The following is a 25,641-nucleotide window of genomic DNA, read 5'->3' on the forward strand; positions in this document are numbered from 1 at the left end:
TCTTCAGGGCACAGAGTTCAGAATGAACCCTTTTGTGTTTGTTTCCAGTGCTCTGGGATGGACCTGGGAGCCTTTGCTTTTCCCTGTCAGGAAGCACAGGTTTAATGGATGGAACACACCAGAATTGCTTAATGAGTGCGCAGTGAATATTAATAAAAGTTTGGACGTGACTCAGGCTACAATGGCTGAGAAGTTTGAAAGCTTTGGTTCAAGATTACAGGAGGCTGTGAGAAAATATGGTATCCAGCAGCTAGCATATAGTGTGGATATTTCACTATCCAGGGATCTCTAATTACTAATAATGTACAGGAACAGTATGATATGTCCTTACAATTGCAGAATCCTTTTCAAAGATAATCTTTAATAGTTTATTTGACAACCTGTAAAATTATAGAAAATTATTAGTCTTGGGAATTACAAAATTCCCCATAGTACAGTCAAACAATAAAATTATAATTACCTGTGGGTAATTGAAATTTAACTGTTTTTTTATTGTATATTACACATCAATAGCAACATAAGTTCAAGAGTGTCCCCCCCCCCTCCTTTTTCTTTTCCCTACAGAAGTGGGGAAAATGGACAACCCTGCTGGTATCTTGTGAGCCCTTGTCACAGAACAGAGCTTGAACAATTTCGATTAAAGCAGCATGTTCGAGACTGTCATTAGACCTGCATTAAATTACATATCTGGAATGTTAAAAATAAAGAGTACTGAAGCTTATTCACAGCTGCCTGTGGTAAAGTATGTAGTCAAGGTTTTTATTATCTTTGAAGTTCTTATTTTTCTCTTTTCTAAAACTTATTGTTTCATCAAATAAATACCTAGCACATTTAAGAACAGTGTGAGCACAGGAGCAGAATTGCTGGAGCTGGATAAAGCATTAGCGTGTTTCCATTCTGTGCTCAGTTGTATTGTTTAGTGCTAACAATGGTAATTTATCAATTATACAGGAGGGAACAAAGCCCCTCACTGTCTCACAGCTCCAGAAGTACCTGGTACAGGGCCCAAAGCTGGAGACCCTCTCAGACCTCAGAAGGCACCATTTACCATGAGCATTTGCCTTGTCCCCTTGCAGTGACCCCCATGGAGGCTGCTCACTACTCAACTCCAAGACTTCCATGGCTTTTCTCCTAAACCTGGAAAATTATAACCTTTTTCTTTTTTCCTTTTAGACCCAGGGACCTTGATAATGAGACACCACAGCTTGTCCTTGTCTAGTTGGTGAGACTGTACATTCCCTCTTGTTGTGCAATTTGTGGTGGCTTTACAGACTTTGATGCCAACCTGAAGGACAAACCCCAAGCTTTTGGATGCTGCTCAGCCAGGACAAACCCCAAAACATGGTATGTTTGACAGCTACTTGTCTGTACAGCAGCTTTGTTACACACTGCTGAGATGCACAAAATTCTCTATACAAGGATCAGACTGGCTACTTCCATTTGATTCTGTAAAGTGCTTTGTGATCACAATGTGAATATAACAGCACAAGTAAAAATATCTCTGTTTTATTAAGAGTTTCAGTTAAAGTGTTTAATACCCAGATTTTATCATGAGAGAGCATCACAAAGGCTGAGTACAACATAATGGCAAGCCAGGTATTGTTATGATTATCATTACTATTATTTATATATGATCACTGAAGTACTAAGTGAAAACTGGGAAATGGAGTTCCTGAGTCCCACAGAGCTCATAGTAACAGCTGTTTTTGGAAGGATACAACAATAGCAGACCAGCTCTGCTTCATGGAACAATTAATGGTGCATACAGCCCAGTCTGGAAATCCCTGATCCCGAATGGGTTTTCCCATTTTCAAAAATCAAAGAGGGTAAAATTTCAGTTGGAACTCCTGCCTTTTTTTATTGTGGTGCCTCTTACTCTTCCCATTGCCTCTTTTCTCTGCCTGTTGGTGTGAAGGGCACCCCTGCACATTAGAACTGTGCTGTGTCTGTTTATCCAGCAAAGCAGCTAGAAACTCCTCATCCAAGGGGTGTCTGAATGCCTTTGCAAGGGAGAGACACTCTGCCTTCCTCACTTGCCCTTCTCACAGGAGATTTGTAAGTGTCTTGGCCTCCTAAAAGCTAAAGTGGAGCTTTTGATTGAGATTTAAACTGAGTGTAAACCTTTGAAAAGCAGAAAGCCCAGGAGGGGCTGTATCACCAGAGCAGTAAATGGGCTGAGCTGAGCAGGGCAGGGGCAGGACTGGCCCAAACCCCAAACTAAAGAGCTGTGACCTTGTGTGACACACAGAGCTCTGTTTGGCTTTGGCTGTTCCCTAATCCTCACCCTTGACCAACACCTGAAGGCTACACAAAGTTTTTCTCCATCCTTATCTTGGCTATCATTCCCTGGCAGATTCCAGCTGCTGAGCTCAACACCCTAAAAAAAAAAGAAGCTGGGGAGTTGTTTTCCACTAGGATTTATATATATGGGATGGTTGGAAGTTAAATCTTCCAACCACCACAGTGCACCATAGAGTAAGACAAAGAGCAGGAGATAAATTTTCCTGCCTTTGAAATTCCTGCTCATGTCACTCTCTGAGCAAAGTTTTACCATTTTGACACTGGTGAGAAGAGCTATTCCAATGTGAGCCTCTTTCTATGCACTGCAGTGCAGGGATGAAGCTAAGGATGAGCAATTGGAGCACTGTCAGGATTACACCCAGGTCAGATTTTTCATTCTGCTAAAAGATGCTTTTTTTGACATGAGAATCAGGAAAATACATTGATGCAATGTGTTGAAAAGGACCAAAAGGTTGTTATTTGCTCCCACCAATACACAGAGACACAACCCTCCTGTAAAGCGAAAATATTTTCCAGTGAAAACACAAAATTTGACACTGAGTGCAACATAATGGGAGGGCCAATGGGGGCTTTGGGGAGCTCCTCAGGGAGAGGAGGCTTTCCAAGGGCTCTTTTGCTCCTGTCTGTAGGGTGAGCTCACAAATGTTTGGGTAGAGAAGGCAGCATGCATCCAGATTTTAAAAGAAATAAAATAAAAGGGATTGACTATTTTTTTTTCTCATGGATGAGGTTATAAGGTTAATAAAAGAGTTAATCCCAGCCTGCTCTGCAAAAGGGAACAGCTCACATTTGTGAGACTTCAAAAGGCTTCAGAGTGTCTGTGTATGGATGTTGTTATTTCCTGTCAGGGCTATCCCAAGAAGATGGGGGCTGGGAGCTGATTTTTGGAAGAAGAGTTTGGCCTTTAACTAAATCAGTCAGAATGAAAATAAAAAGGTTATTATAAAATTATTTTGAGAGTAAACTCCAATTCAATAAAATTCTGGGTATTTTTTTCTTTCTTTTTTTTTTCCCTGTGAAAATCTAAAATTAAAACTTACTACAGAGCAGTGGAGGCTGACCAGAGCATTTCAACCAGATGGCCCAGAGAATCTGGTTGGGTTTTTCTTGTTGTTTTTTTAAAAATCATCACATGAATTTAATTTTTAAATATGTTAACGGTTAAAAAAAAGCCAATTTAGGAAACATTCAGAAAATTAAAACAAAAAAAAAAGGGAAATATAGTAGGGAGAGGAATATTATCATTTTACTGAATGGTTTGGTGGAAACATAGAAGACCTGGAGAGCATTCTGCCTGACAAACAATCTTGTATTCAGACAGGGGAAATGTGGCCCAAGCTCTCTTGCTGAATCTTTACTCAGCAGACAAACACGTTACCAGGGGTGCTGCTGCCCTTTTATAGAAGTGCAGTTTTGGCACTCACAGTTTTCAGGGATTCACTCCCCTGCTCCATGGTGCAGCAGGGGTGGCAGCAGGCCAGGCCAGGGCCATGGCACAGAGTGCTGAGTTTCAGAGCTCAGCTCTTCTCCTTGTGGGGTGTTCTCAGAGGTGCAGGACACACCTGAGCTCCAGCCTGTGCCTCCTGCTCCTCTCCTGCTCCCCAGGCAGCTCTGCCTCTGCCCAGCCAGTACAGCACCAGGCAGTGATTTACAAGGAGAGCTGGGTGTCTGTTTGCTCCCCAGCATTGAGGGAATGATTATTGCACAGCACAGAAAATTACCTCAGGCCTTGTCAGGCTTTTCTGGAGAAATAAATAAGCCTGGGTTCCTTATACCCTTCCCTGGCTTGGTGTCCCCCTGCACAGCTGAGAGTCCGTGGTCAGACGCAGAGTAAATGTTACAGTCGATATCCCTCAGCAGAGAAACTGCACTGCAATTTCTTTTTTCTACCTTTTTTTCCTCTTGCACGAGGCTCCTGTGCTACCAGCTAACCATTTCCTATAAGAAAATGGCATTGTGTTAAAGTTATATAGTGTATCATATTAAATTTTATAACAGTGCTTTGTGTTTTGAAAAGACTTTGGGGGGAAACAGCATCAATCAGGGAACCACATTTGATAGACTTGGAAGGGGCCTCCTGGGTCATTTTGTCCAAGACCTCTATGAAGCAGGAAAGCTTCTGCAAAATACCTTTCCCATAAATGTATCTAACCTTTCCTTAAAGACACTGAGTGATGGTGCCATAAATACCTCAAGCAGCTAAACCAGTCTGATTGACCTTACGATCAGAAAGTGTCTTCTAATACTGTAGAGAAGGTACAATTTTCCATTCTTCCAGCTGCAGCTAAGCAAGAAAAAAGGGCAAATACACAGTAATGGCCAACAATACAGACTGTGCAAACAGTTTTACTTTCACTTTACTGCCATCACCTACCATAAATCTGGATGTAGCCACTGATACTTGGTTTCCCAGTGTAGTGTCTGTGATCCTTGTAGTATCCATCTCACTTTGACTTTTGGAGAGCCACCATTACAGAGTGTGGAAATAAGGAAGATGGACTAGCAGCACTTTCTGATTCAGGAAGCCATTTGAAACCCGATGCTGTGTAGTTAAAGTATTTATTTCTATTCTCTATTTATTAGAATTTGTGAGGTGTTTCTTGCCACGACCATGGGAGTAGGGGAAGCACAGGGCTTTTTACAGCTCTCTCAGAGTGTCAAAGAATAATTTTTATTCTCCCCCAATAATTGTGTACATTGAAAAATAAATACCTGGCAGTTTGGCTGCTTGTTGCTGCAACAGCAGTGCCTTGTGTGCTGCTCTGCCTTCTTTTTCTCAGTGAGTGGTAGAAGAGGTGTCATTTTGGGTAGGTGTATTATTAAATCACAGACACACTCATTGCTGGGAGCTTCCTGAGCTGTACATAAACTATCTTTGGCTTGGATTTTTTTGTCTTTTTTTGTGCGTGTGGTTGGTTTTGTTTTGTTTTGTTTTGTTTTGTTTTTGCAACCACCAAAGAAGGTGACAGAGCTGAAGGCCAGTTGTTCAAGCACCTCTGTTCATCAGGCATCCCACAGCTGTACTTCTCCCACACACAGGACTGCTGCAAAATGGGACAGGAAGACAAGGCCTAGGAACAAAAGACACAGAGAAGATAATTTAGAAAGAATGTGGTGATGCTGGGTTAAAAAAAAAAGCCAGTGACTCTGCAAGTCCCTGTCCACACGGTTTTGCTGTGTCTCCTTCATGCCTTGTACCTTTGTGCCAGTTCAGACTGGCACTCACCTGTGGGTCGCAGCTCAGTGCTCATCATTTCATCATGGCCTTAAATAAGCCCCCCAAAATACAGATTTTTTTTAAGGCCTTTTCTATAGAGTTAACTAAATTACATCCTTTCCGTGATGTGCAAAGTTATAAAATATTTGTCTAGTATTTAGTCACATAGAAATATGTGAAATTACACTAGAAATACTTCTCATCCAATTGTTAAGGCTGCTGAGATTGTGACCATTCAATGTGATAGTATAAAACTGTAAAATACCAATGCCAAGAAAAATAGAAATACTGACAGAGCTTTTGTTTATTGTTTATATTCTTTCAGACACTTCTTCCCATGGCATCACCAAATCAGGTTTCCCTGATCCCTACAGAGTCGAGGCAGCCCCAGCTCACCTCTCCCTCTGCTCCTGACTGAAATTCCAGCTGGAAGAGCAGCCCTTCCCTGCTTGAGTGAGTTGAACCCCCTCAGCATTTATTTATTTTTATGGGATCCTGGTACTCCAACCCACATGACAAAATCAGATCCTCCTGCTCCTGCTGACCTGCTCCAGTCCCTTGTATTCCCCATTTTCCTCTCAGTGCCCTCCATTCCCTACATTGTAAATACTTGTTGGAGGGAAAGAGAAGCATAATTTATTCTTTTATGTTGGAAAGGAAATGAAGGCAAAGAGGGCTTTTTTTTTTTGTTCTTTTATCATTGTTGTTATTATTAAGAGAGGGCTTGTTTAGGGTTTTGTTTTCAGGACAGAGAAGTTCTAACCTGTACATGTGTGTGCTCTTAGGTACTCCTGAAAATAAAAGCGCATTTGCATCACATATGCTTAAAATAAAAAGAAATTACATATAGAGGTTTTCTGATCCTATTCAGTGCACAAATACCAATATGGGGTTCTATCTTGCAATCCATTTAGATATTTACAACAGAACATGGCATATCATTTAATTTAAATTTGCAGCATGCTCAGTGTAATTAATGCTGTGCAGTGCCTAGAAAATCCTGATTTCTTAATGTGATACAATGCCTGCATGCTGAGAGCTTTTTTTTCAAACTACTGTATCATTTTGGAGCATTAATGGGGAGGCACTGCCATTAAACAGGGAAAAAAGAGTCAAGGCCACTTGGTCTTTATGAAACTTCTGTGCAGCTCCCCAAAATATGATGCAAAGTACAGGTTTGTTTCAGAAGAGGGGGAGAGTCAGAGATTTAATTTTCCCTTGACACAGCATGATGCCTGAATAGCCAGACAGCTATTCCTAAATTATGTGCATTTCATTCCTAGGAGCTGTGAGCATTTTGAATGGGCTGTTGTTAAATACAGTACACAAGCATAAATACTCCAGGGAACAGCTAGCTGAAATTTTGGCATGAGCAGAAATCTGATGTAGTATCTGAGCATGTAATAATAATGCATATTGATTTGTTGGGAATGCTAGGAGAGGGGTTTGGTATTCTGGGATGAGAACTGTTAAACTTGGGAACATCTTGTGTGATTATAATATGCTGTGATATTTGTATGCTGTGGGCTTGGCAGGGACAGAGAGGTTCACATAAGATTTAGACTTGGAGACTGGCAGGGTTCTCAGTTTTGGAACCAAACACAAAAAACTGAGTGCATGGCAAAGATATTTATATATTATATATAAATGAAGCCTGGAGAGATGGGGACCAGAAAGGGGATGTGTTCAGCAAGAAGGGTTGTGACCAAATGCCCTTCAAGGTCAGGAACTTTACTGCCAGGGCTGCCTTGAGATGGGGTGGTTTGGGGGGGCAGTTCTGTGTTTGACTGGTACCAAAAGAAGAGAAAGGGGGAAAAAGAGACCCAAATTTTGCAAGGTATCAGTTTCTACTAGACTCTACTATAGAAGCACTTCTTATAGACCTGTTGATAGCAAAACAAATTCTTCAGGTCCTCTAAATAAATCTGTTTCTATACATAATGCTTCAACTTCTCTGTTCTCATCTGACACCTGACAAGTCCACCTTAAAGAGTAATTGGTGCTGCTTTGAACCTCTGCAAGCACAGTGGGAGGAGGGTGGGCACTTTATTGACTTGGATTGATTTTGGTAGGAAGCACATGAGACGGACTTGGTATGCGATGTCACACCTGGGATACATCACACTCCTCAGGAACATCTGCAGGCCACAAGCAGGGCTCAAGTGGATGTGAGGAGGCCCTCAAACAACCCCATCCCACCAAGTGGGACCTCTCTGCATGGTCACCCTGGAGAGAGGCACCAGCTGGGACTAAGTTAATCAGCCAGGTGGGAATTTCAGGGGGTGGTGCTGTGGCTCTGGTGGTGGAAGCCATCCCAAGCCATGGGCTGTCTCCACAGGCAGGAACCAAAGGGTTATCCCAATGCAGCTTGGCTAGCATGTTGATCTCTTCCCACTGTGGTGTCAAGAAGGGCTGTTGGGATGAGGGGTTGGACAATTCCCATGCCTGGAACTCTGTTTCCCAGTGCTCTTATTTGAGAGCATTACAGGGCAGTGAAAGGATTTGTGAACCGGCTGCTTGGTTTGTGACAAAAAAAAGTGTCATTGATATTAATAGCTCTGAGCTCCAGTACAGACCTAAAAAAACCCAGGGAAATGGCAGAACAAAAGGAGACAGAGACAAGATGGCACTGAGGTTCTCCTCAGCAGGGATGCTGATTAAGATGTGAGGTGGGGGCTGTCCCGCCCGCGTGCGGGTCGGGCTGGGGAAATCTCCCTCCTCCCCCTGTCTCGCCTCCCTCATCCATAATGAGGGAAAGAATAACTTTGCAGCACACTTTGCATTGGCATTGCATGCTAACTTCATTACTGTTTGCAACAGCCTGTGCAATCCTCAGAGGAAAGGAATAATAACAAAGAAAAAAAAAAGATAATTACCAAGCACATAGTTTTCATCTATAATCTTCATTTCAGGATTCACTCTTCCTGATGTCAATATTTTATAATGGAAGAATGAGATATGCTAAGTTTCTGTTTGATGGAAGTAAATTCAGATTTAATATTGCCGAGGAGCTGAATTTTTAATAGAGCAGAGCAGTTTGCAGCCATTGCAGCCCCTGTTTGCAGCTCCTGCCGCTCCTTTGTACCGGCTCAGTGACGTTCCCATGACCAGGCAGAAAAATGGGAAGAAACTGCTCTGGATCTGCAGTGGGGTGACAGTACTTTGTCACTGAGCTCTGTCACGATAATTGGGAGTGTCACACAATGAAGCAATATGACACACCCCCAGTAAATGAAGAGTTTTCAAAGTGATGTACAGCCCCTGTCAGCTGCCAAAGCTTTTGTTTGCTCACGGAGCCGAGCGGCATTTCCAGGAGGAAAACTGCACTGGAGAGGCACCCTTGGAAAGTTTGTTGGGAACTGATTTCCTCTGTGTTTTTGTAAAATGGAATAGATCCCATGAACAGGAGAATACCCCCTTTTATCACACACTCCCAGCTTCCAACCTGCTGAGGACTTTCCACAAACTCTTTAGGAATTTACCTCTTTTTGTTAAATTGGGTTGGATCTCATTAATAAAAGAATGGTATAATGGAAAAGAGTTTCTAAAATTATACTGTAACCTAGAATTGCAAGATTCAGCTTTCTCTGCCTGAAGAAAAAAATTCTGAAGCATTAAACTTACTTTATCAAGCATTGCACCTGACATGCTCTCATAAATTTTACATACATTTTAACTTATTTTAATATTATGCAGGCTTGGTTTAAAATATTCCCATGAAGTACCTAAAATGAAGCTGCTCAGCCATAAATTAGAGGTAAAAAAATACTTGTCCGTCCCCCCCCCCCCCACTCCATCAATATTTCTTTACTTAAAATCATGTGTTGTATGTAAGTTAAATTTTCCCTTGCTGAGATACTTTGTATATCTTAATAGGAACTACCACAGGCCCTGGGAGCTGTATTTCTGTAGGGTTACATTTACCCTTTTTTTTTGGCTTTTTTAGAGGTGTCTTACCTGAAAGCAGCCAGCAGTAAGCCTTTGCATGCCACAGTGCAGTTAGGGCCAGGGCCCACAATTAAACATGAGGCCAAATATATATAATATATATGTGTGTGTGCATGTGTGTGTATATATCTGTATGTATATCTCTCTATGTGTGCATATATAGATATAAATATACATTTATATCACAGAATCAGAGAATGGTTTGGGTTGGAAGGGACCTTAAAGCTCATCTCAGGCCTGGGCAGGGATACCTTCCACTGTCCCAGGCTGCTCCAAGCCCTGTCCAACCTGGCCGTGGACACTTCAGGGATGGGGCAGCCACAGCTTCTAAACTGTGCCAGGCCTTGCTCATCCTCACAGAGATTATTTTTCTTAATAGCTTGTTTAAACCTCCTCTCCATTTGGAGCCATTCCTCCTTGTCCTGTCACACCAGGCCCTTGGAAATTGTCTCTGTCCATGTTCCATTGCAGGCTCCCTTCAGGTACAGGAAGGCCACAATTAGGTGACTCCAGAGCCTTCTCTTTTCCAGGCTGGACAACCAAGTTCTCTCAGCCTTTCCTCATAGGGGTGCTCCACCCCTCTAACCATCTTGCTGGCCTTCACATGTGTATATAAATATATATATATATAAAGTTTTTCTCCAGGAGCAGCCCTGTAGCAGCCCCGCTGGTTGGAAGGAGACCGACGGAAGCTTCCCCGTGTGCCAGCCCCAGGCTGCAGCAGGTACATCCCTGACAGCTCCTCACAAAGCTCCATTTGTGCCCCGATTTCTGAGGCTATTTCAAAGCCCAGGCTAAATTACACAAACATTTGGCTATAGACATAACAGGCCTGCTCTGCAGTGCTGTCAGCTCCCTGCCTCCCAGCCACAGCACTCCCTGCGTGTGTCTGTCAGGCCATACTTGGGCAGCGCCGCAGCGTGCGCCGTGTCCCAGACACTGGAGTGATTATGTCTGGATGCTCCTTATCTGATGGAAAAGCCGGCAGTGCTGCACATCTGTGCTCCGAGGCTCCGCTGCTGCAGTGCCACGCCAGTATTTATTTTGCTTCTGCAAGTTAGTTTTCCTTGAGAAGCAGCAGGGGCCTTCTTCAATGAACTGAAAAATGTGTATTGTATGAAGGTCTGTGGAGGGTGTGCACCATAGTTCAGTGGGCAAATGTGAACCCAGGGGATGACATTTCATTTAAACATTTGGTTTACATCTTTACATGCCAAAAATATTAATGTCTTGACTTTAGCAAACCGAATCCGGCACTTTTTTCTTTTTCCCCTTAAATGAAGTAATTATAGCCAAAACACTCTGTGGGCGTTTGTTCTTCCTTCTCAAAGGTGGAGTTTCACACAGGAACATTTGGTTTCAGGGCTGGAATTGTCAGTAGCTGCTCGCTTGACACTTCCCCGTTAGTTTGTGTTGGAAAGCACCAGGAGTTTCTTTCCTTGTGTTTATTGTGCTACCCTGAGCCCTTTGATCGGGACATCTTGGATAGCAGCAAAGTCTAGCTCAGCGCCTGTTCGCTATTTAAAAAAACTGAAGAATATGGTTTCTATCAAAGGATCTACAAAGACAGTTAATGTAATTGAGAAGCAGAAGGGCATTTATGGAAGTGCATCTGAATGTCCTCTTCACATGTAATTGCATCAGGAATTCTACATTAACATGCAAGTGCTGTCCAAAGGGAGGAAAAAAAAAAGCTTATTTTTAGGTAGAAGCCCTCAGTGGGCAGTAAATTACCCATAATCTCCCCCAAACTAGCAATTAGCCCTGTTTGCTGACTACCTGAATTGTTTCACAGTAGTTCAGCACAGTCTTACCAGTTATCACCATACTTATAATCAGAGATTCCGTGAATGATTCCCGCAGCTCCACATACTGCCTGCCTAAGGTCAGCCATAATAACAAATACATTTTATTTGCTTCTTTTGGCCCTTTGGAGCTGTTTTCTCAGGCTGCAATATGTGAGGAGAGCTGGTGCTGCCCTGCTGCTCAAATGGCAAGAATGTGAACAGAGAAAGCAATTCAGAGGGGTAGGTATGCTTTGGTATTAGTTAATATTCATCTGCTTGTGTTATTTGTTATTTATTCCCTTACAGCAGCCAGTGCTGCTCAGAGAGGGTGAACTTGCTCCCCCACCGCTGGGGTTTGCTCTTCAGAAGTTCTGACACTGAAACACATTTTTCAACACGAGCCTGCAACTGATGAGTGGAAAACTGGAAAGTGTGGAAACAAAAACCTATGGAATTTTTTTCCTTAAGGTGGCTGAGCAGTTTTCATATCCCCAAATACCCATGGTTTGCCAAAATAGTAACTGAGCTTGGAAAACAGTAGCTACGTTGCCAGCCTTAGCAGTAGAAACAATCATGGGCCTACACATGCACACAAATACAAGCACACACGTCCTAGGAGCAGCATCAGGCTTAAAGAAAGAAAAGCAAGGGGAAATGGAGCTGATGAAGTACTTGAAACAGAAAACAGGAATGTTTGGACCCTGAGCACTAAAGGTGTATTTTTTAAGTACGGCGCACACCTTTGTAAGTAATGCTTTAACTTGCATATTATTTCTCAGGCAAAATCCAATTAAATCAACATAGTGGCACCATTTAAAGCCCATTTTCAGTGCTGGTTCTGTGTCACGTTACAGAGACACGGAGCTGTATTCCTGCCTCTGATCTGAGGACTAGATCTGAGGAATGAAGGAGATGGAACAGGAATTCATGCTGAAGAGGAAAAACTAAGGAGTAATTCTCCTTCGTAAGTGCACTCTAGGAAGCAGAAAATGGAAAGATTGCCTTTGCCTGGCTCTGTTTAAAATGTTTCAGCTTCTTGTTTCACAATCAGGAACATCAGCTCTGTGAACAAACTGCCTACAAAGCTACCACTACAAACTTCAGACCAGTTCTTCAAAAGAAGAACTTGTTTTCCAGAAAAAAACTCAAAACCTTGGGGTTGAACACTTTCCACCCTTACCACTCAGGCCTTGACTAAGGAAAGTACAAATAAACTGATCCTGAATTAAACTCATCCTCGTTGTGAGCACATACCTGGCCAAGGCAGGCAAAAGCAGATTGATGACCCAACAAAGTTCACCTTGTTTTCTGAGTTGAAAGCTCACGCTGTTCCCTGGCAGAGCAGGCATGTCAGGCCTGCAATAACCACTGGCTACCTTGCTTCAGCCAGCATTAAACCCAGCACAATATTAACATCTTGGGGAAAATCCAGCTGGAAATGGCTTTCTGGGGGGAAAAAAAGGAAAGAGAGGTGACTGAATAGCACACCCTTCTTTGTTTACTTGCTGATTTCACTGTAATTTTAAAGAACTTGAAATTTCTCCCCTCACCTGAAAATGTTTTATTTCTAATGTTTTCTGTTAGAATGCAGAGCTGAATTCTTGTCCAGAAAGAAGTGGCAAAGAGCAGCTGGGCTTCACCTGAAGGTAAATAAATCACCTGGTCTGGCAGAGGTTGGTCCTTCTGTTTGGTTTTACTTTGCAGGAGCTGTTTGTGGACACATCTTCCTGTGCCCAGTGCAGTGAGTGGCACTGCTGGGACAGAGCCCTCACTCCTGTGGCACCTGAATGGTCAAAGCTTCCCCAGACTGGGATTCAGAGCAGCCCCACTGACTTGGATGTGGGGCAGTTGTGTTTGTGCCTCAGGGGGGTGAGGTTGGCGCACAAGAGCTGAACTTCAAAAATTTGCTTTAAAAATTTATAATTTGCTCTGATAATTTTTCTTATTTTTCCTTTCTGAAGCACTGGTAAAGTTTGAAGAGGATCCCCAATGATGCACTGCACAAGTGCTCTGAAATGCATCTCCTCTGGGTGAGGGTGCCTTTTACTGATGATTCATTCTGGAAGCTCACTGGGCACTGAGCACCTTCAGAGTATTTCTGGAAAGAAAGCAAACGATCCAGCCTCTGGACACTGGGCTCTTAAATTACCAAAATATTTATAACTTAATCTGAAAAGCACTTTGCCAAAATCCTGGGCTATGGTGAGGGCATTTGGCACTGGATTTATTTCTGATGAAGTTCTAGGAGCAGGCTGTAGGTTTGTGTTCAATGTATTGCCCTGGCCAGTTCCATCCTGGCCCGCAGCTACTGGGATCGGGCTCTGCCAAATTCCCGTCACCTTGGGCTTCATTAGCATGTGAAAACAGAGCCCTCTTGGCTTTGTGTCTCACTGAAAAACCAACCACCCAGCCTCCCTTCGGCCAGGGGAGTGGGGGCACTCCACTTTAAAAGGACAACGGTTCTTTATGTTCATTTCTTTTATTGCTGCTCTTAAAAAGTTACCAGCGTGAAGGTTCCTGTTTACAGTGCTGGGGAGGAGCTCAGGAACTGCTCATAACGGGCCCACGAGCAGAGGCAGATGAGGGACTCAGCAGAGTGAGTAAATATTTTATGGTTGAGCCCTTAACTAAGGATTCTGCATTTTGGGAGAATAAACTCCTGCACTGCCATATGAAATATATCCTGTGCATTTCAGTGAGCCAGGGGCTGCATTTGCTACCTCCAGCCATTCTAACAGTGAGTGAACCAGAACACTTAAAATATTTGCAGAGAGAAGTTCTGAACAAACAACACAACTTGAGAAACTTCCCTAAGTCACATCCATGCAACCAGGGCAAAGAACCAGCCCCATGTAAGCAGTCTGTGAGCACAGCCCCTCTTGTCTTCCTCACAAGTACCATGTCTCAGAGTCAGGAAAAGTTATCCTCCCTCCACAAAAAAAAATTATTTGGGAATAATTATGTCTCATGAAAAAAAAAAAAAAAGAAAAAAAAAAAAGAAAAATCACAGTCTGTTCATGGACAACATGAATGGAAGGGGATGGGAAATTTGTGAAGGTCCTAATTAGTTAGAAATTATTCCACTTTTGGAAGCACTTTTTAGTTGGCAACACTCATTGAACAATTGTCATTTGATAAGGCTAAAAGTACCTTGGATGTTCTTCAAGCCACACACCATGATTATTACATGTAATTTTTAAATTTCTGACTCACCCATCAATAAAAATCCACGTTAATCCACGTTAAACTCCCCAAGTACAGTGGAGTAACACCAGGAGAAGAGTGGCTTCAGCCAGGATAAGACACTGCATTTAAAATTGAGGCTCCATGATGGATTTTGAGATTCACCCCAGTTTTATTTACCCCAAGCAGCTTCCCTCTTTGGAGAGCATGAGGAAGATTTCACCTCCTTTGGAATTCTGGGGTAAACTGTCCTTGTACAAAATTTGTTCAGGGTCAGGTTTTAGGCAATATTTTGTACTGCAATAACCACATCATGACAGACAACCTTTTCATCAGATAAGAAAAAAAAAATTCTCTTCTCCAGGTCAGTACAAGGAAGAAACATGACAGAGCTATAAATACAGAGCCCAGAGGTGCCAAAGCTCCTGCATTAAATGCAGTCATTTGCCATGTTTAAATTTTTTCCCAAACGTTTCAGGTGTTAAGACAGAGAAGCAAATACATACATGGGGGAATGGCAGCAGTGAAGGCAGCTGGTAATGATCCTCATAATTTCTGTCCATTTTTTCAGACAATTATTTAAAAATATGTAACTGATTAGAGGGATTGAGTTGGGAAATGAGGTACATGGGTGACCACAGGTTTAGAGGTGGGAGAAGCTGGGAAATGAGGGAAAAGCTTGTCTGACCACGTTATCTTTTCCCAGGATGGGCTGAGGAAGATTTTCATGTGACAACTGGAACATTTTAATCCATGGTACTAAAAGAAAAGCTCTGGCCATCAAGTAACTGAAGTCAGAGATGTAAATTATACAGCTGATTTCCAGAGGTGGGCAGAGACCCCACAGTGCCCAGCAAAGTCCCAGAGAGATGAGTGGTGAGAGGAGGAAAGGATAAACCCCCACATGGTGGTCTCAGCAATGTAAGGTAAGTTTAATCACTTAAGCAGTGATATTTTAAATCCTGTCTCCAGTGGACAAGCCTTGCTGGGAGGATGCTGAGGTCCATGTGCACATGATGGTTGGGTGAAAAAACTCTAAATGGCTGTCAGAAATTGCCATCTGCATTTTTAGAAAAAAATCTGTACCCACACTTGGAAATTATACAGATTTGCCAAAGGTTACCATTGGTTAGAAAGAGTTTTTGAAACACTGTCTTTAAAGCTGGGCTTAAACTCAGAGATTTTCATGGGATGGAGCTGGATGTTTGTGTTAATGTAAGTGGCAAGAATCTGGAGGCTCATCCAACTGGCATGGATGAAGTCATGGCCAGGTCAGTGCAGCCCAAGGATGGTCCTGATAAGGCAAGAAAGGAGACGAGATGAAATAAGAAATGCTAATCTGAGGAGTTTTGCTTACTCAACTTGTCAGAAAACAACACCGAGTATATGCATCACAAAATTTTATCCAAAAGAATAACTAAAAGATACTTTTCTCCTAAACAAAATGAACTCATTAAAATTAACTCAGTGGTTCTACTTTTCAACCCAAGAAACAAAATTCCTTAGATTTTTTTCCCCTGAGTTGTGCCTTTTTTGGGGGGTTGGAATTGGACAATTGTCAAGGTTCCCACCCAGCCCAAATCATTGAATGATAGTATGAAAACAAGTTTTCAGCTTGTTGGTTCCCCTTCCCTCTGAGGGCTCTGAAGGTGCCAGGGATCCTCCTGAGCTCTGAGCAGTTTTACAAACACTCCACAATGGTCACTCACCCCAAATCCCACACTTAATGAGCTTCCAGGTTGGCCTGTTGCAGTGAAATAATGGCACCACCCCAATTTTAAGATGACAGCACTACAGCAAAGCTTGAGTAACCAGTCCAAGTGGTAAATTTAAAGTATTATGAAAATATATGCATTTTGAAGTGCTGTGAATTATACCAAATAATCCTGACTATGTATTTTGCTCTACTAATGAATCAAAGCAGAGCTTTCCACATTATCTGCAATCACCATGGAGAAAACGGGTCTGGGTGTGCATGGTTTCTGTATAAAGAGTGTATCTCCAGCACATTCTGAAGGTAAGTAGTGTCTGATTGCATAATAATAACAATAATAAAGAGAGAGCTGTCCAGCCTGCACATGGGCCAATTAAAGGATCAAGTGCACGAGGCTGCAGCACTCCTGGCAGGGGAGGAGTTGCCAGGGAGGTGCCCAGCCCACAGTGCACTTTTTGCCCAGTGCAAAGCTTCCACCACACCAAACTGTGGCATTCAGAGAGCTTTGTCCCTGAACCTCTCCATGGAAGCAGGAGAATAGCACAGTACCCACTATTTTAGCAAAATAATGGAAGTTGTGACTGCAGCAGAGGCAAAACTCACCAGTGAAGTTCCAGTGCCTGTTTCACACCATGCCTTAGAGCTGTGCTGGGCAGGATTTCTGCAGCTGCAGGGACCAGACTCAAACCCTGCTGCATGCCACACCTATGCCTGAGAATTCATGGAGAGCTGGAGGAATGTACTTTATGGGGTGGCTGGATCATATGTTTATGGCCTGAAAGAGGAGATCCCAATCCAAACCACTTTGTTGGTCTCTGATGGTGAGAGGCTGAATATGAACATGATATAATTCATGCTGGGGCATGGGTATGAAGAGAGAACATGCAGGCTTTGCCTGGGACAGCCCCAGCCTCAGTAGCTGCCTTGCCATTAATTATGGGTAATGGGCTAATAAACACCTTCACAGGCAGAGCACTGCACGTTCAGCCTGTAGGAGCCCCCCTGGAGAGATGAGCCAGAAGAACTTAATGTGAAACCCTGAATGCTGAAATTCTGCATTGCTGACAGCATTAGCATTAGAGTTGTAGGGGACCAAGTGTTCTGGATGCCTGCAGACAATAATTCACCCCAAATGGAACTTCTGAGAGTTGACAGCAATTGATGGGATATTTTCTGCACCTTCTGCACAGATGTGAGTGGTTGTGACCCTGCTGGTGTGGTGGGAAGGGCTCTTCTGCTGGAGCCAGGTGGCTGGAAACAACACCTGCCCTGGAGTTCCATGGGCACATCCCAGCCTGGCCACAGGCATCACTAATGCACTGCTCCAGTGCCCTTTCCTGGGGGCCAAGGGCACTGGAACTTCAAGAACTGAAGCTGCTCCTCAAGGAACAGAAACTTCCTCTCCTCTCAGCTCTGCAGAAGAGCAAAAGTTCCTGATTCAGGCCTTGGAAATAATGAGGTGAAAGGGACCCCATTAAAACTTCCCCAAAACAGGATGAGATATTCTCATATGTGACTGGAAAATGGGCAAACACAGCCTGCCTGGACAGGCCTCTCCTCTCAAAGAGCCATGGAAAGGCTCCTGGGTCACAGGAGAGCTGGGAATTCAACATGAACTAGCCTGCTGGGGTGCTAGGAAAAACCCTAATCAGCCAAAATGCAGCTAAAGACACTGAGCACACTGGAAAGGCTTTCTGCAGGTGCTTCTGCAGGGTTTTCCTTGTCCCCCCAACAGAACCAGGCCCACAGCAGGACAAGCTGCTTCAGAGAGCAGAAGGAGAGCAGCAGCTCCAGGCTCAGGGTGAGTGTGGGCTGCCTCAGGCTCAAACCCAAACTGTTTGTGCTGGAAGGAGCTCAGGTTCAGTCCATCAGTGCCTCACCTTGCTGGGCACACAGCTCTTTATTTAGAAACCTAAATACAGAACCAGGGCCCAGCTTCAGATAATCAGAATTTTACCCTCTCTACAAATACCTTCCAAAACACAAGTTACCACCCTGGAACCAATAGTTGGTGTTTGTTTGTTTGTTTGTTTGTTTGTTTTTGTTTGTTTGTTTTTTGTTTAACCCCAACTTTAATGAATTGACTGAAAAGTTTCTCAGTACCTTTGCCATTAATTAAAAAATAAACATCTTGTGACCCTCTCCTAAGGAAAAACGCAGCGGATGTAGCTCCCCTGCCCTGGACACACTTAGATTTAGCTTGGTTCACTCCCAAAGGCCATGATCCAACCAGATATTCAGGCACCTGTATAACTTCAACACACTTCTAAGGACCGCTCTGAACTCTGGCAAAAGGAGGGAAAATAAATTTTGCTAAAGCACAACTTTATTTCTTTCAAATCTAATTTTTCTAGAGTCTTGACTGCAATGCATCACTTCAAATATTTCCTATTTCCTTCCTCATGCAGAATATTTGAATATTAAGCCAGATATTTTTATATTTCCACAAATGAAATGCACCATGGCTGAAGGTTTGACAGAAGCTCTAATTTGCACATAAAAAGGTGGAACGATTTCAGTTTTGACAGCACAAGCTTTTGATTTGTTAATAAAGGCAATTCTTTCTCAATTGTGAACATACTCCCCAAATAAGACAATGCAGTTTGTAGCAAATAAAAAAAAAAAACCCAAAACATCTTCCTGGTGTAGAGAATAAACTTTTGATCCAAAGTTAGTGTAGGAATTCAGATTTTATAAAAATAAAAGAATGAAACTTACATTCAAGCTTTAGCTGTACCAGAGCAGGGATCAGAGGAAGATCCATGTTGCTGCCACTTTTTCTGTGCCTGTTGTTGGAAATATAACCTACCTCCACTATCTTTGGATGAATTCCTTTACTACAAAGTACCTGTGAACAAGGGAAGTACTTTTGGGGTTGGGGAGGTGAGACAGATGTGTGGAAATGGTTTGCGTGAAAATCACCACAGATTTTCCTGGTGGTGTTCTAATTAAATGCAGCTAAAGAACACCAGGATTTCAGACTCTGGTGACAAAACCCAAGCACCAACAAGTTTGTAAACCAAGATACAACCAAGGCTAAGAGACAAGAGGCCACACCTTGAGAGTGGCCCCTCTGTGCCCATGTCAAAGCCTCCTCTTCCTTCCCTTGAGACACCACAGAGGAGGAGAGAGGGTAGAACTCCAAAGCAGTCTGGGCAGAGCCAGCCATGCTCAAGAATGGAAAAAAAAAAAAATTTGGATTTGTGATCTGAGATCAAACTATTCTAAACTTTTCCCTGTGTGACAGCCAAAAGTGTCAGCATGGAAGCAAAGTTGAAAGTGCCCAGGCTCTGTTTCAGGATATAAAAGGGTAACAAAGCCCCTGCCCACGGGCCTGCCAAGGGCTCAGCTTTTACAAGCTTGGCACGGACTTTGGCCTGGCAGCAGAGGTTGAGTGAAGCTCCTGCAGGAGGTGGGGAACGAGTCCAAACAGCCTGAGGCACAGACCAGCAGGGCTGGTGTCACAGGTGCCCACTGAGGGGTGCACATAACCCAGAGCCCTGCCCCGAGGGCTCCCGGGTGCCACCTGTGGGCACGGGCAGAGGGAGGAGCCGGCACAGCCCCACATCCCTGGGAAACCCTTCCCGGGCTCTGGGCAGCGCTGCAGCCCCCGGGCACGGCGGGCACTGGGCAGGGCCTGGCAGCAGCACCTCCTGCTCCAGGGCACCCTGGGCCCAACACACCCTGCTGCCATCCCTGCTTCACTCTGCCACGGGTGGCACTTGGCACACTGCTCCGAGGCACCGGCCCGTTTAATGCAAAACCTCCTGATTTCCTTTAACTCAAAGCTTTTGTGAAAGACATTTTTGTTTTCCAAACAGTGTCCCCTTCTGCTTTTCTTTGCTTGCATCTCACCACAGTTGCCTCCTAATCCAGTGTTGATGAAACAAGGCTGAAGGTATTTTGGTCATGTTTTCACACTTGCCTTGTCTCCTTCCACTTTCCTTCTGACTACACTCTGCTTCACAAATGCAACCATCTGGCACAACATCGCAGTTTTTTTATGTCGACACCTGAGTAATCAGAGCCCTTTTTTCTTCCTTTTTGTTTTCATTTTTAAATAAAGCAAGTGCTTCCAACTCCAGTGCCCAGGCTTATAACAGGCAAGCCACATCCCATTAATAAAAAGCAACAGAAGTGGGAGGTCACTGGTATTAATGCTAGAAAACATTTAGGGTGACATGTGAGAAAAAATCTGCACCTGGTATTTCCAGCTTTAAGATCACTCCTTAGGAAACAGACTGCTTCTATACATTGTCTGTGTGAAATGCACCTATAAAACATTGATGGCAAAGTTGTGGCCCCAAAAATTCAGAAGAGTCTCACCACACATTGCTGCAGGGACAAAGCTGCATCCCAAGAGGTTCTTGTCTCAAAGGACCCCTCTCAGACTCACCGTCTCATGCCACACTCACCTTTCCCATGGCAGAAATAAATTTGATAACATTAACTTGATCCACCTGGCTGCCATCTCCTCCACACATCTGATCCTACCCCTGAGCTCTGTCCCCCCTGGAGTAAAGGATGGCCACCACCCCACAAGCCCCAGTGATCTGGACACCCTGCACAGACGGGCAATGGAACCAGCTGCGCACAGGGAGCTCCCAAATCTCACCCTTGGGCACTGGGACAAAGCACAGGGGCTGCCTCTGCACCTTCCCCAGACTGACAGCTCTGGCTGCAGCTCCTCTCACTGCCCTCCTTCCATGCAGCAGAAATTGGGTCCTGCCGGCTGCACAGGGGAGGATGGGGATAAGGGGCAGGGCTGCAGTGGCTGCCCTGTGTCACCACCTGGCCAGTCCAGCACAAAACAGCCATGGCAGCACCTGGAACACAGACACAGCTCCATAGGCCCCATCATCCCCCTTGTCCCAAAGCACAGGCATCAACAGTGGCATTTCTGCTGTCAATACCAATTGGGAAGTGCCATTGATAATGTGCCAGTACAAGTCAGTAATGTGTGACTGTACAGACTGAGCCTGCTGTGAAATCCCTGCTTTTCTTCCTGTTTGTTCAAACAGAGTTTCCCAACAGACTCTCAGCAGGCACAGCCACACTGGGCATTAGTGCCACAGCAGCCCAGGACTCTGCTTTGCTGGGTAAGCAAAGAAGATTTGCTGATGGTAGGAGCAGCCTCTTCCCTCCATGAGCAGCCAGCAGGGGCCACAGCATCCTTCTGGGATGGATTTGCACCATACGGAGATGCCAAATGGGAGGGAAGAAGTTTGACATAAAAAGCTCAATCTAGACCCCATCAGGATCTGAATGCAGGCTCAGAACCAGTCTAGGACAATCTGGATTTTGTGAGAAATACCTGTTTTTCAAGATGCAGCCACCTGGTAGATTCCTTTCTTCTCTTTCAGCCTGGAAAGAGAGATGGAGCAGTTGATGGGGGAACAGAAAGGCTGTGCAAATTACAAGCTCTGTGGAAAGTTTCTGTGCAAATAACAGTTTAACACTGAGAAGTTAGGTTAAAACGGTTTCAAAGTCTAAAATTAGTTACATTTAAAACTAACAGCATATGCTTTTATTGTCTCTGATCTAAAATATAATCCCAGGAGGCTGTGAAAAGCATGCAAATTACAGAAAGCTAATTTGCTCCAACAGCGACACCTCCCATGTAGTTGGGAGGTCTATTAGACCCAGTGTACTCTCCATTATTTGCATATTAATAGCACCTGCTGAAATACTTTGGGATTTACTTTTCCTGCCAGCAGAGGGACAAAACAAAAAAAAAAATTTATATTAAATTCCTTTCATACAGATTTGATGAACAATAAACTATTCAGACAGTGCAAAGAATGCCAAATTATTGAGAGGCAATGGGGTAGGATTGCAATGCCATCTGTGATTTTCAGAGAAACTGGACTGCAAGTCTGCTTCAGAAAAAAAAAGAAATATCCCAAACCAAAAAACCCCAAACAACAACCAAAAAAAACATCTCTGGAAAGTGCTGGGTAATTTGAAATCCCTCACTTGGCTCAAGTCTGAAGAATGGAAAAGTTGAACTAAAGAAATCCAGACACTGCAGCAAGAAAAAATGAAAAACATGACAAAAAAATCCTACACGTCCGCAAGCCCCGAAAGCAGAACCCCCCAAAGTGGACCTTGATTAAAAATCTACAAAACCCCAGGCTTTGATATTAGCCAGGCCTGCAAGGCCCAGTCTCCTGCACATAAAACAAAAAATAAATTAAAACCAGCTACAGCCTGAGATTTATTTAACAAGCCAAGTTCCAGCCTCTGCTCATGACCACTGCTTCCCCTCCTGGGCCCCGAGCTATAAAAAAGGCCCCTTGCATATTCCTAGAGCTCATCTTCCTCAGGGTGAGGGTGAGAGCAGCTTCCTCTGCACAGTAGCACATGGAAAAATCTCCTTTTGCAGCTCCTTTTGCAGCCAGGCCGGGCGGGATGTGCTGCACGTGCCTCTCCCTGCAGAGTGCGTTGGGGAAAGTGACCAGGGACACAGCGACATTCCCCCAACCTCTGCTTCCAGACAAGCAGTGGGTGTTCCTAAAGAAGCACCAGTCACGTGCTCATGCACCCCACAAGGGTTACAAGGGGCCTGTATTTCTCTGTGTTCCCGGTGCTTTAATTCTGATAATGCACCCTCTTTTAAACAGGCATGGAAGGGCGCACCAGAGTTACTCACTGCTGGTGTGTCAGATTCCTGAAGCATTTTAACTACCATCGTATTCCCAAACCAAGGAGGCAATTGACTTAAAGTTAAAATGGTTAAATTGTTCTCTACACATTAAAAAAGTTGTGAGAGAGCATTTCATGCAGGACAACAAAGCAGGGAAAAGTGCAGTAGCACAGCCATTGACTCCATCCCTTGGCGCTCTGTTACCTGTGCCAGGGGAGGGGAGAGAAGCAGGGAAATACATTATTATTGGGGAATACATTATTATTGGGGATACATCATTATTGGGGAATGCATTATTATTGGCCTCTGCTCACCAGAGACAGAGCCCAGTGTGTTTTTGGTCTCTGCACAGCCAAGTGAGACCTCTGAAAAACTTGCTCAGTGTCAGTGCTAATTACTGGAGGAGGCAATCAAACATTCCAGCAACAGGGACCCCTGAAATGCTGCAGACAGGCAGCTCCCACCACGGCCCTCAACAAATGCTAATTCTTGTTAATGCCCACGGACTCCAGAGCGCTGCAGCACTGGCAGGGATCACCATTAGCTGGGAGCTAATTAGCAGTAAGTTGTAGCACTGGCTAAAGTTGCAGGATGGCAACCAGATGCAAACCAGAGATGCACTGCTGGTGGTAATTTCCAGCACATTTTTGTGTAGAAGGAACCTCTAAATAGCTGGAAGGGAAAGGAGTGACCAAAAGGTTCCTGGGAATCCTCAGCGGTTCAGGGCACAGAGAACCAGCTCAAAACTGTTACAGACTGAGCCCACAAGCAGCACTTGGGAACCCCCCAGCAGATTCCTGTGTTTGGAGAGGTGAAGCATTGAGAGGGATCTGTCCTCTCATAGCCAGGAAAGATCCTGCCCTGGGACACAGCAGGGCCTGGAGATCTGTGCTGGTACTGCCTGGCATGTGCACGGCTAAAAATGCCTTGTGCTGCCCCACAGCCCCTCTGTGAACTGTGCTCCCAGCCAGAGAGAGCTGGGCACTTGTAATGATAGCAATAAAAATACAAATAATAATGATGAAAAAAAGGCACCCTGGAAAGCAAAACCCAGGCCACTCTCTATTAGAACAAATCCCATTGGATGTTCCTTACCTGAAATTCCATGAGCAATTAACAAACAGAATGCTCCACAGATGCCTCTATGCCCCACTCTCCTTGTGGTGGTTTTGGCAGCCACATTCCCAGCCTGCAGTTTGCCATCCTGCTGCTTCCAAACCACAGCTTTCCACAGCTTTTTCCTCTTTTTTTTTTTTTTTTTTTGTTTTTTCCTGATGAAGTTCATGGCAGTCAGTGTTTTACCACCTGCACGCTGGGGAAGAAAAAAAGCAAGAGGGAAAGGATCAATATATACAGTGTGTTTATATTCAGTGAGAGCATGTTGCAGAGTGGGGAGCTGTGATGTGTGTGTTTGCATTGTCTGGGAAAGGATCCTTAGTGGCACTGCAGCTGGAAAAATTAATGTAAGAGCAGGAGACTGTCTTCAGTGACAAACTTTCACTTGGTGAATTACAGTTCTGTTGTAAGGAAATGATACCTTGGACTGCAACTAATTTGTGAATCCCAGGAAAGGCAGAGCACTGATTCTTCATCAGGACTGCATGACCCATTCTATAAAAATTTGGGCCTCAGCAGGAGGTTGTGGGAAAGTGTGATTTGCATTTCAATTTTTAGTTCACCACAACCTTTAAATCTTCCGGCAGCACTATCACAATGCAAGTTTTTGGTCTCAGTGTGCTCAAAACACATACCAAAAATAAAAAAATCCTGGTACAATGGCAGTCATTTGCTAATGGGACAGAAAGTAGCATTTATGTTTAAATTGTTTCACAGAGCGCCATTACATCAGAGTCTTTCATCATTTTATGGGGATCGAGTCCCCCGACAGCATCCTTGGGGACCCCATGTGGTGCTTGTCACTATCATTCCACTTGCACAAACACCCCGGCCCTTTCAATTTTTATCTGCCCAGAGCCCAGAATATGTTACATTATTTAGGTTTTGTTCTGTATGAAGAACTCACAACAAATAAAAGCCACTTCCCTGGCAAAATGAGCCTGTGAGTGCCGGTGAAGGGAATTTGAGGGAATTTTCCCTTTGCAGGAGGGGCAGCAGCTCTGCCATCCCTCCTGCTGACTGATGGCACCGCTCCAGCCCGTCCTCCATGGAGCAGCCACCAGCACTGGCACTGATGGCAGGATGCTCACTTATTTCCCTAAAAAACTGTCTGGGCCAGGCTCTGAACCCCTGCACACGCTGGAGATGAATTATTCATGGGCCAGGAGGGCTTCCCTGTGCCGCTGCTGAATCAGGGAGGAGGCTTTGCAGAGAGGGGGAAATCCACTCCAGAGTCCTTTAGCCAAGGAAATGCTCCCTGAAACGATCACAGCCTTTCACCCAGTGCCAGAGGTGGGGTCTCCATGGCCATCCTGGGGGCTTGGGAAGCCAGCTCAGCTGAGTGCTCAGAGCCATGGAACAGGGTTATCAATGTCCTGGCACAGCTCAGCTGCCTTTCCTTGCTCCACACCGAGCCAGGTTTTGTCCTGAAGAGCTGCACATGGCCACAAATTGAAATTTACATTTATTTTGGTGACTGGATACCTGCTTTCCTTTTTATAGAATATTACTGCCACTTCCTCAGGCATGGTGAGACTCAGCAACCCTTTCTGGGAACATATTGTCCATCTAACTGAATTTCCAGGCTCCAGAGCTCAAAGGCCAAGGCAAAGGTGCAGGAGTGTGGGCATCACAGCAACATCCCAGGTGTTTCCAAGTTTTCTTCTGCTTTTGCTGTTTCTGGGGTTGGTAGCTTTCCAGTGGCTTGAACAGAGAGAGGCTTAATAAG

General features: G+C 44.3%; 2 long non-coding RNA genes across 2 annotated transcripts in view; both read right to left on the reverse strand.

Annotated features, from left to right (window-relative positions):
* Positions 1-350: 350 nt before the first annotated feature.
* Positions 351-24,009, reverse strand: LOC131081902 (uncharacterized). Its single transcript, XR_009114289.1, has 3 exons — positions 23,892-24,009; positions 21,465-21,514; positions 351-5,372 (listed from the first exon to the last, which is right to left on the reverse strand). It is a non-coding gene; the product is annotated as an uncharacterized LOC131081902 (long non-coding RNA).
* Positions 24,010-24,029: 20 nt separating this feature from the next.
* Positions 24,030-25,641, reverse strand: part of LOC131081903 (uncharacterized) — a 119,247-nt gene continuing 117,635 nt past the window's right edge. Inside the window, exon 3 of the long non-coding RNA XR_009114290.1 lies at positions 24,030-24,108. This is a non-coding gene — a long non-coding RNA (uncharacterized LOC131081903). The remainder of the gene's footprint in view (positions 24,109-25,641) is intronic.

Source organism: Melospiza georgiana, chromosome 3 (assembly GCF_028018845.1).
Source record: "Melospiza georgiana isolate bMelGeo1 chromosome 3, bMelGeo1.pri, whole genome shotgun sequence".
Lineage (NCBI taxonomy): Eukaryota > Metazoa > Chordata > Aves > Passeriformes > Passerellidae > Melospiza > Melospiza georgiana.